Source organism: Polyodon spathula, chromosome 16 (assembly GCF_017654505.1).
Source record: "Polyodon spathula isolate WHYD16114869_AA chromosome 16, ASM1765450v1, whole genome shotgun sequence".
In the NCBI taxonomy this organism is placed as follows: domain Eukaryota; kingdom Metazoa; phylum Chordata; class Actinopteri; order Acipenseriformes; family Polyodontidae; genus Polyodon; species Polyodon spathula.
In genome coordinates, this window is record NC_054549.1 from 21,918,384 (window position 1) to 21,929,110 (window position 10,727).

The window sequence follows — 10,727 nt, forward strand, 5'->3', positions numbered from 1 at the left end:
TTTCAGAATCATATCGTTCTGAATTAAAATACTACTTCTGTTGAAAATATAGTACTGTACCAACAAAACCAATTACAGTACAACTAAATGGAAGCCCACGTATTTTAAAACACAGCCCTTTCAGCTGTGTATTTATGACATTGTATCTTTTTTGTGTTCCATGAAAAAACTGAGTTTTTGTCGTTTACTGTTGTGTTATTCTCCGAACTCGTGCGCTAACAAATTTCAATGAAAGAATCAACGTCTCCCTGTACAGTTCCTCAAACCCAAGTCATGTTTTTTTTTTATTTCTGTACGAAATGTGTGTGCGTGCGACGTTACGATTGCCAACTGTCCGGTTTTAAGTTTGACAACTACACTGAAATGTATTCTGCGTTATTTTGCCATTCACTGCATAGCGGGATCCGATTACTGAGCATCTATTAAAAATAAATAAATAAATACATCACCACGTGTGTCTGTCTGTGTGTGTGTGTGTGTGTGTGTGTGTGTGTGTGTGTGTGTGTGTGTGTGTGTGTTTGCGCGCCTGACATGTGTCACACTAATTAACCCTCACTTAAGGCAAAATTGTATAGGGTCGGAGATGTGAGTGCAGACTGTAAAGGAAACGTGGCAAACTATGGTGCATGCATAGTATTATGGGTTGCCAAATAATTTATATATATGGACGGAATGAACCCCACCCAGTTGGTAGCACTGGTCTCCACCGTATACCCGACTCCTCGACTCCTCTGTGCTTAAATGAGCCGGGACTCGTTTGCATCTTGGCTTCAGTTTTTGCTGGAAAAATAAATATTTATCTAGCAAAAATCTGATTTATTTTTTCCAGATTTCTTTGTTATTCCCCCCAGATTTAATTTCAAACGACAAAGACTGAACTGAACTAATTTTCACGGATTTGCTTGTTGCATCCAGATTTAACTTGTTAGCTAAATGTTGGCTCGCCACGTGAAAATAAATAAATAAATAATAGTAAAAAGATTTAAAAGACATCCCCCCGGATTTAATAGGCATATTGGATTTGTTGAATTTACGATACGCGTCTTCAATAGTTATACATTATATCTGAAGGTACACATTTCAAAACTTTTTACTATGTTTTTGTTTACATCTTACAGTAAAATGCTAGACAATATCTATATCTATATCTATATATATATATATATCTATATATATATTATATCTATATCTATAGATATCTATAGATATATATATATTATATATATATATATATCGTATATCTATATATATATATATATATATATATATACCTTATAGGAAAGCTGCCGCAGAGTTGGTAAGTGTGCTTTACCCATGGGCTGCTGGGTATAAGCTGTAAATTGCAGATTGATCTTCATCTGCAATTCCATGTTGACTATAACATGGGTTCATAGTGCACAGCTAGCACTAGAGGGCGCTGCTGCTTTCTAAATAAAGACCTACGTGTAGAGCAGTGCTTGAAACGGGCCGGTACTCACAGGTACGGAGTACCTCTCGATTTCAAATATTTGAGTCCCGCCACTTCTGAATTTAAAACGCTGGAGTAGCGCTTTGCCGCTCTTCATTGACTATCTTCTGCTTTCTTTTCCATTTTTGTGACTTTCTAGAGCCCTGTTAACACTTGTATCAGTAGCCTACGATACCGATGCCCTGTTCACACTAGCATTTTTATACTGGTATCGTTGCGGAGACGTACCGAAACACCCGTCCATACTGGAGTTCGTATCGGTGTCGGTACGAAACTCATAAACGAGCAGGTTTCGACCCGGTACGGTTTCGATACGACTCGGAACAGCTGAAGTGTGGAGAGGTAAACCGACAATCTCCACAAAATGAGTGATGCTGTAAAGCGTAGTGCAGAGCAGCGCCGCCCTGAACCCGAACACCTACTTCACGGCTAACTTATTTGCAGTGACAGCGGTAAGATCAATGTCGTAACAGTCTGATTAGATTAATGTTAAGGTTATAAATATGAAATAGACAGTAAACAGAGCTTGAGTATGATGTAACAGAGTTAGGCAGCCATCGACTAATTTCACAAGCAAGGACTTTCTTTTTGCAGTGGTCTAATTTAGAACAAAGCTGACATGCACAAGCGCACAATCAATTTTAAATGGCACATATGAAATGAAAATGAAATGTTAAACATCAGATTAAATGTTTTTTTTTTTATTATTTTACTTTTGATAATACTCATACGTTGCAGATGTTTTAAAAATTGATGATTATTTTAATGATTAAAATAAGTTTACAATAAGCTTCAAATCAGTTTAAAATGGCGCATATCAAAAATATATCAATATAGTCAAGTTGGGGTCATATGTGTTAAAGTGTCTCATCCTTCCTGTAATTACATAACTACATTATTTCTTTTGAATGGTTTCCTTTGGAAACATGCCCCTAAAGTTTCCCCTAAAGTTTTACCCCCCATTGGGGGGGGGGGGGGGGGGGGGGGGGGTAAATGTTGCATTGATGCCAATATAGGTGCCAGAAAGAAGCATTTCAAAGTGTCCCACTTCACCTGAACTCACCCTATGTGTGTCCACCAGGCAAAGCGGTATTGCCGCCCGCCGCCCTGCTTCGCTCCCGGCAAGCGGTACCGCGCCGCTCCCGAGTGTCTCTCCCGTTTTTTCGAGGTCAGAAAATGCAGAACTCTTTAAGCTGTGCCTAAAATGTGAATCTAAATAACTTTACTTCTAATTAAATTTCCATCTTATTAGTAATAGTGACTACCAAATACATTAATTGATTTCACTATAGTGTACCCGGCCTTACCAGAATGGTGCAGCCGTCGGGAAGTTATATTACTTCAAGACGAATGAGAAAGTTGGATCTGAAAACAATCACACAAGCTGAATGCTCACTCGTCAATCAATGAAATCACTTACAGCAGCAAAATACATTTTTAGCTTTAAAAAAAGAAAGCATCTGGCCCGAATACAGCGACACGCCACAAAACTTTACCTAAAAAGACATTTCTTGACTATTATCTTTAAAAGCCTCAACAGCGGCACATTTAGAAATCGTGTAAAATACACTGACAAAACTTTCTGCTGTACACGTCTTTCTTTGCCTGGACACTGAAGACATTTATTAAGACTTCTAGTCCAAAATATTTGCCATTGCATTTTACAAAGTTTATTTTAGTGTTTTTATTTTTATTTGAAATAAACTAAATCGCTCGGCTACAGCGAATTTCCACTGACACTCGGCACAATGTAAAATGTCGGTTTTGCTCAAAATACAGGTGCGAGCAGGCATTCTACCACTTGAATCAAGTTTTTTGCACTCGAGATAATCACACACACACACACACACACACACACACACACACACACACACAATTTATTTATTTATTTATTTGTTTAAATTACGCAGGGGTGCCCAGGTTAATTAAATGTAATTCCATAATTACAATTGTTTGATTAGATTCCGATTTCCATTGTTAAAGTTTACCACAGTCATAAAACATGTTTTTATATAAATGTGCCAAAGTACACTGTTGCTATGTTTTACCATACCTCTTTACAATACTTAGCTATGTTTTATCCTGCTGTCACTGTGCTGTATTACACTTTGCTGTGCTTTTTTGGGAAACATTTATAAGGGTTAGTTTACCCTGTTTTTACAATGTTTTTTGATGCTTTACCATACCTCTCGGTACTTTACAATGCTTCCCTATGCTTTACTAGACCTCTCTGTGCTTTACAATGCTTCCCTATGCTTTACTAGACCTCTCTGTGCTTCACAATGCTTCCCTATGCTTTACCAGACCTCTCTGTGCTTTACAATGCTTCCCTTTGCTTTACCAGACCTCTCTGTGCTTTACAATGCTTCCCTATGCTTTACCAGACCTCTCTGTGCTTCACAATTCTTCCCTGTGCTTTACTCTGCTGTCACTGTGCTGTTTTACACTCTGCTGTGCTTTTACTGTGGGACACTTATATACAGGTTGCTTCTGCCCGAAACCCTGGATTGTCCGACCTGCATTGTGGAGCTCCCTGAGCCCTGCATGGTTCAAGGGCAATGCAATGCTGGATAATGGAGTTAAATCAAATTAAACAGAATTAAAGAAAGACTTGCCTGTTGAAGCCCACAGAGCCCAGAAGAGAAGATGAAGCTTCATTGCGATGTGAACCTTCACCAAGCCCTGCTTTTCTGAGCAGACTCACGAAGACAGAGAGTGACAGAGAGAGAGAAAGAGCAAGAGAGAGAGAGAGATAAGAGCATTGAGTGGGAAAGGGAGGCTAACAGGTAGTGTTTAAGATTACACTATCCTGTGCTTGTATTATGAGGGTGATTCTCACCATTTATGGCAAGGCAAAAGAATAAGCGCTTAATGCAAGCCAATGAGGTCCTCCATACGCAGGTTATTGCCATATATGAAATTACGAAATGTGTTCCAGAATTCTGACGCAGAATGGGGCCACCCAAAAACTGTGGTTAAAGTACAAATAGACTGCCTCGTTAGCATGTCAGGTGGTTATGGCAAACCTAAGTTAAATAAAAAAAAATAAACTGTTTTACACCATCATTTGTATGGATGATACCTGATAAAACCATTTTACGTGCCCTAAAACAGGCAGGTTAGAAATGCGAGAGTGGCCTGGACTTGACACTTCACCTTATTTTAAATAATATAATAATATCTTTATATATCACCTTTCACAGTGGACCACTATCACAAAGCACTTTACAGAAGCAGGCTGTGAACTGTGCATTACATGCAGAGTCACTTACAATAGGATATTGATTTAATATCTCATCCACAGGACAGAGCAGAACATGAAATGACTTGCTGAGGGTCACACAGAGCAAGTCAGTCAGTAGCAGAGGTAGGATTTGAACCGGTGACCTGCTGGTTACAAGCCCTGGACTTTAACCACTAGACCACATTGTGTTGAGAACACAATGTGTTTTCATGCCTCCTGTTTTTATCACGTTCGCAATCATTGTGAATGGTTGCCCCAATCCGGAGTTCTTTAAACCTGCAATTGCCTGGCGCTGAGCTTGTCTGGAGAATCCTGCGTGCCAGGACTGAACCCCGCCCCACATCCCCTTCAAATCATGTGCTGAATCGTCCGGCTGCTACATGATTTCTACATGAAGTACACTTTGGGTTCTCCAGACAAGACCATTAAAACAACATTCAAGCTACGCCTTACTCTATTTATTCCTATCGGCATATATGAATACTATTTATTCATATATCCTTTTGGCAGATTTGATCTTGAGTGGTGAAAATCTCAAACCGTAGTATATGACATAAAACGTATATATATATATTCTTATCAGATATATATATATATATTATATATATTATTTGTCATATCGATAGAATTATTTAAATGGTCAAATAAACAGTTACCATTTACAATGGTATCGTTAAAAGTAGCAAGGTGTCAGCTAAAATGGGTCCCAGTACTATTTTACAGTGCGTCCAATCATGTGAATTCATTGCATCGGGTTTTGCTGCTCTTCTGATATTAAGTTGTAATTGTCTTAATTTATGCCTTTACCTGACTTTAAACTCTGCCCCATGTAATAACATGTAGTCTTACGTTTTTTTTAAACAATAAATTGAACTTTTTTTTTTTTTTTTTTTTCTGTATGGGGTTTTGTGAAAAAGAAAACATGTTTTTTTTATTTATTTATTTATTTATTTTACTGATATTACAGTGTCAATGCTGAAAATCTATTTTCTTAGAGGACTCAAGAATTATGTGTGGTAATTAACTATAGTATTATCTAAGGAGCCCCAGAGCAAAGTTACTTTGAAATATTACACTTTGGGCAATATCACAAAAAACACAAGTAAGCATCTGACTAGTAATTTATTTTCCTATATAGAGGGTAAGAAAACTTTTTTTTTTGGTCAGTATTAATTTAGCATTGGCGCACGCTTGAGTCATGCGCGTGCACTGACGGTTAAATGTTTGAAAATGATTCGGTGACGCGCGCAGAGACGACACCGGCGAAGTATTTTCAATATTTGTACGAATATTAATTGAAATATTTATTTAATGTACTGAACTAAACAAGATAAAGTTCAAAGCCTAAACGTTGACGCACCACACGACAAGAAAAAAAACCCAACTGTAAATATAACGACCGAATTAGCTTAGTTTCTATCGACATGATGAAATCATTTGACAGGTAAGGAAGAAGTAACGTAATTTTGGTTTGTACAGAATATCTATCTATCTATGTATATATAGATTGTTTTGTATTTTTTTGCAGTTCAATGACGATTGAACTATTTCTAACTACAATAAAAAATATTTATACGTTTCTAAGTTATTATAAATAATTATCATTGTTACAGTTTATTTGTCGTGGTTGACATAATTCAGTAATAAAAACAAAACTATCAATTTAAAAAGTATATAGCGTATAGCCAAATTACTACTAAATTTCTTTGAGCCATGTTTCAATTAAAGACGCCACAATGTAAAAGGTTTTTAATGAATTGTTATTTGCTTAACTTTTGTATCTGAGAAAACTCGAGCATAACCAAAAATAGAACTGCAACAACTTTTAACACCATTACAGTTAATTAAATTGGAGGTTTTGGAAATGTGTTTAAATATTTGCAGATAGTTGCATTTAAAAAAAAAAAAAAAAAAAAAGTTAATTATAGCAGCCAACTCTGACAATTTTGGCTAGAACATTTCTTTGCACTAACTAGGCTAGTACCTTAATTAAAATAATTTAATCATTAAACTTTAACCTGAAAGTTGCTTGTCATTATCGAACTTGTAATAGCGGAAAATCAATATATATATAATATCTATATATAATATATCATATATATATCTATATATATAATATATATATATATATATAATTGCATTATGTAACGAACGAATAGTATATTGCATTGGCTGCATCAAATGTAACAGGCCGTATCATATTGATAAACGTAACCGAGAGTGGTGAAACACGAGTTCGACGTTCTTAGCTGCGAATCCGACTAGCCGAACAGCACCTTGTAGAACTATCATATTATTTTAATTGGGGAGATGGAAAGATAGTGTAGTTGTAAATATGTTCTTGTTATGGAAGTCTAGGACATCACAATTTGGGGGATAGTTCATTGTTATGGAACTAATGCTGTCTTTAAGCAAAATGAACGTGAACTTATTTTCAAACTGGGCACTTTGGAGCCCTTTGGAATGATCATTCTATTCTGACATCATCAACATTGTGGAATTCTGTTTAAAAGGCTATTGACAAAATGAAGGAGAAGTGATGTCTTTTATAGGACTAACTAAATAATAATTATTCACAAGCTCAAAGGTCTCTTCAGGCGAAAGTAGGAAAGAGATTGATGTTTACTTGTTTGTTTGTTATCAACTTCTTAAGTTCTGTTTTTTTGTATTCATCCGATGAAGGACTTGTTCGAAATGTGCAGATAATTGATTTCCAATCAATTATTCTACCTTTTGAAGTACCTAAAATATCCTTTTCTTTTTTCATATTATATATATATATATATATATATATATATATATATATATATATATATATATATATATATATTATCACTAAAACATCACTAAAGCTGTGGTTCGTTGGAATTATTACTGTATATCATTCAATATAGTTCAACTGTAACACCATATTATAAATAAACAGTAACATGTTTTAAATGAATACAGAAGTATTAGAGAGTAATGTACAATCTGTCAAATAAATGCAAACAAAATGCGGATCCACTTTACATTCCCCAATAGCTTGGAAATAGGGAAATAAGCCTCTTCCTAACCCAAACTCTGACACACATACAGTAGGAAGGAGTGTTTACAAGCCTGCAAACATGAAGCCAAATCCTCAGATGATCACTGAAATTTGAGGTTTTGACAGGGCTACAAAAGACAGCATTATAAAATCACTGGCACAAACTGGTAGAAATAGCAAACTTCAACCAGGTGTGTACCAAACACGAATCTCACAAAGCACTTAACCTTTATCACCCAGAGATCATCTAACAAGACTAGAATACAGCAGCCATTTTAGGTCACTAGTCAAAGTGAAGGGACACTGAAAATATGAATTACGAACATATGCGGTTCCCCTCTTAGGGTACAGTTGGAACAAAAAACAAATTACTTCACTGGACCAATTAAGTGCTTATCAGAAGGTTAATTGGTCCAATTAATTAATTACAGAACAAAAAGCAGGAGGGATACCGACCCTCCAGGACCAGGGTTGGAGACCCCTGCCCTAAAGCAATACTTAAGCTCTGAGGTGATCCAAGAAACACTGATTTAATCTCATTACATATCTAAACATATTACATTACTTTAATTTCGTTATGTTTAGCAGACAAAGCAAAATAAATTTGATAAGCTCCCTCATAAATGACTTATTTTCAAAGTTACATAGAAGGAAATACATGCCTTAATCAGATTCTTTGAACCAAACTTAATGGGTAAGCATATCACAGCTGTTTACTGAGAAACTATTTACTGGAAGTGGTTCTGTAATTTTAAACTATCTGGTAAGGCAATGTACCCCAGAGGATGCGTCGTACATTGAAAAGCAACACTTCAAAAATGTTACTGAGGTGAACTAACCACACTTCACCTACTGAATGCCTACAACATTTTGTTATTTATATAAATATAAAACTGAATACAATTAGTTGACGCAGCTTTACAGAGATAAGGAGTCTAAAGCTTACTGAAAATACACAGAAGTAGAAAATAACAAGTAAACATTCATAAAACTTCACAAAATAATAATACATATAATAACATTAAGAATATACAGTAGTATTAAATACTATATAAACCTTTTTTTGTTCATTTTTGTCCATAGCCCCTGTAATTTAATTAGAATGCCAATATATGTAATTTAAAAATCTTAAAAACAAAGTTATATAAAAAGCAGAAAAAAAGTTTTATTTTATTGATCAAAAATTGATCAAATTGACTGTTTAAGCCTTAAGTTCAGTATGTATGTATGTATGTATGTATACAAAACTACTTACAGTTTGTTCCACTTATTTTTTTAATTTTAGCAAACGCTGAAAGTTCTTGACTGGAAGACATGCACAAAGAATAGGAAGGTAAATACAATACATTCATAAAGTATAAAGTAAAAAAAACAAAAAAAAAATCACCCTTAAATAACAGCTTACAAACTTTTTTTAATTTTTTTTTTTTTACTACACACGTTAAAGCTGTTCCTTAAGTTGGAATGAAGATCAGAAGACCCTGCGGCCCGGGAGGACTGGAGTGTGACACCCCTATTGTAGACCCTTTATGGAGGATTTCCATTAAAAACATCAGGATGCAGCATTAGCACAGGGAGACACAGCGCTCCTTGATGGATGATAGATGAACAAAAGTTTCTATTACTGCAGCAGCACCGAGAGTGATTTTAAAACACTCTGTAGAACACACTAAAGCTACAGTTACTTTAGCTGTCCCTTTTGGAGACTGACAACAGCAAAGTAGAAGTTTGTTCTGTAGCCTAAAAGTTTTAGATTTTAAATTAAAAAAAAAAAAAAAAAAAAAAAAAAAAAACTGAGAGATGAGCTGTAGGAGATTGTGAGAGCGATTCTTGAGAGCTCTCTGCAGAGTTGTTGGTTAATTCTTTGCTGAGTGCTGAAGCTAGAGGTTTGTGGGCAACATTACTTTTATGCAAGCAGGCTTAACCAACAGCTCAGATGCATTTATGTTCTGGAGACATGCAAGATTCTGCGGTTCAAGTGTGAGGAAACGGGTATAAAAACACATTCATATTGCAAAGTTAACTTATTATAAGTTGTACCTTATATACCTTAGTTGTAACATAAACCGTTTATTATTTGTGATACAAAAACACTGTAAACTTAGCAAAGTGGTAAATGGTGAATATGGCCTGCAATCACCAGGGCACCTGATGCAAAATGATGTCAAATGTGGGCCATTCCGGACTCAAGCAACAATTTTGCATTGTACAATATGGAGGGTCAAGAGTGGGTATTTTACTTTTTATTTCCATAAGCAAAGTTCTCACTGGTATTAGAATGACGATTAAAAGTTAAATCTCACTTCCTGCACTAGATGTCACCCTTGCACACCCCACGTTTCAATCCATTTCAAGTTTACCTCTTGATTGCATCTGTGGTTATGCGTGTAAGAAACTGCTTGCTAACAGGAAAATTACAGGCAGCATGTGGGTTTGTGGTCTGGCAGTGTTTGAAACAGAGAGGGCCTCTCCACAGTTTGCAATGCAACAATCTGCCAATCAGGCTTGTCCGCAGCTCGCATGAATGTTGGTTTTGATCTATTAGATTTCCATTTATAGATGGGTACGGTAAAACAACCAAAAAAAAAAAAAAAAAAGATTTAGCCCAAACATGAACTCCTTATCGCTTACCTTAAAGGTTTCTAATCTGTGGCACATAGGGTTCTGCCTTTTCTCAAACTCCATGTATTAATCTGTTACACCACACAGAACACAGCATCTCAGAAAATACACTCTGTGCTTGGAGCAGGATCCCTGTTGCTATTTATCAGTCTATTCTTAACAAGATGAAGCATCTCTCTTGCTGGAGTGAATTGATCAGTGTTAACATTGCACCACATGCTGACATTTACAATTGCAATGCAATTTTGTAAACTAAATAAATAAATGAAAATATATATTTATGAGCGTAATATAGTCTAGTATTGATACTAGTGGTTTGTGGTAAATATAGTACTGTACATATTGTTTTTAAACCATGCTTGTCT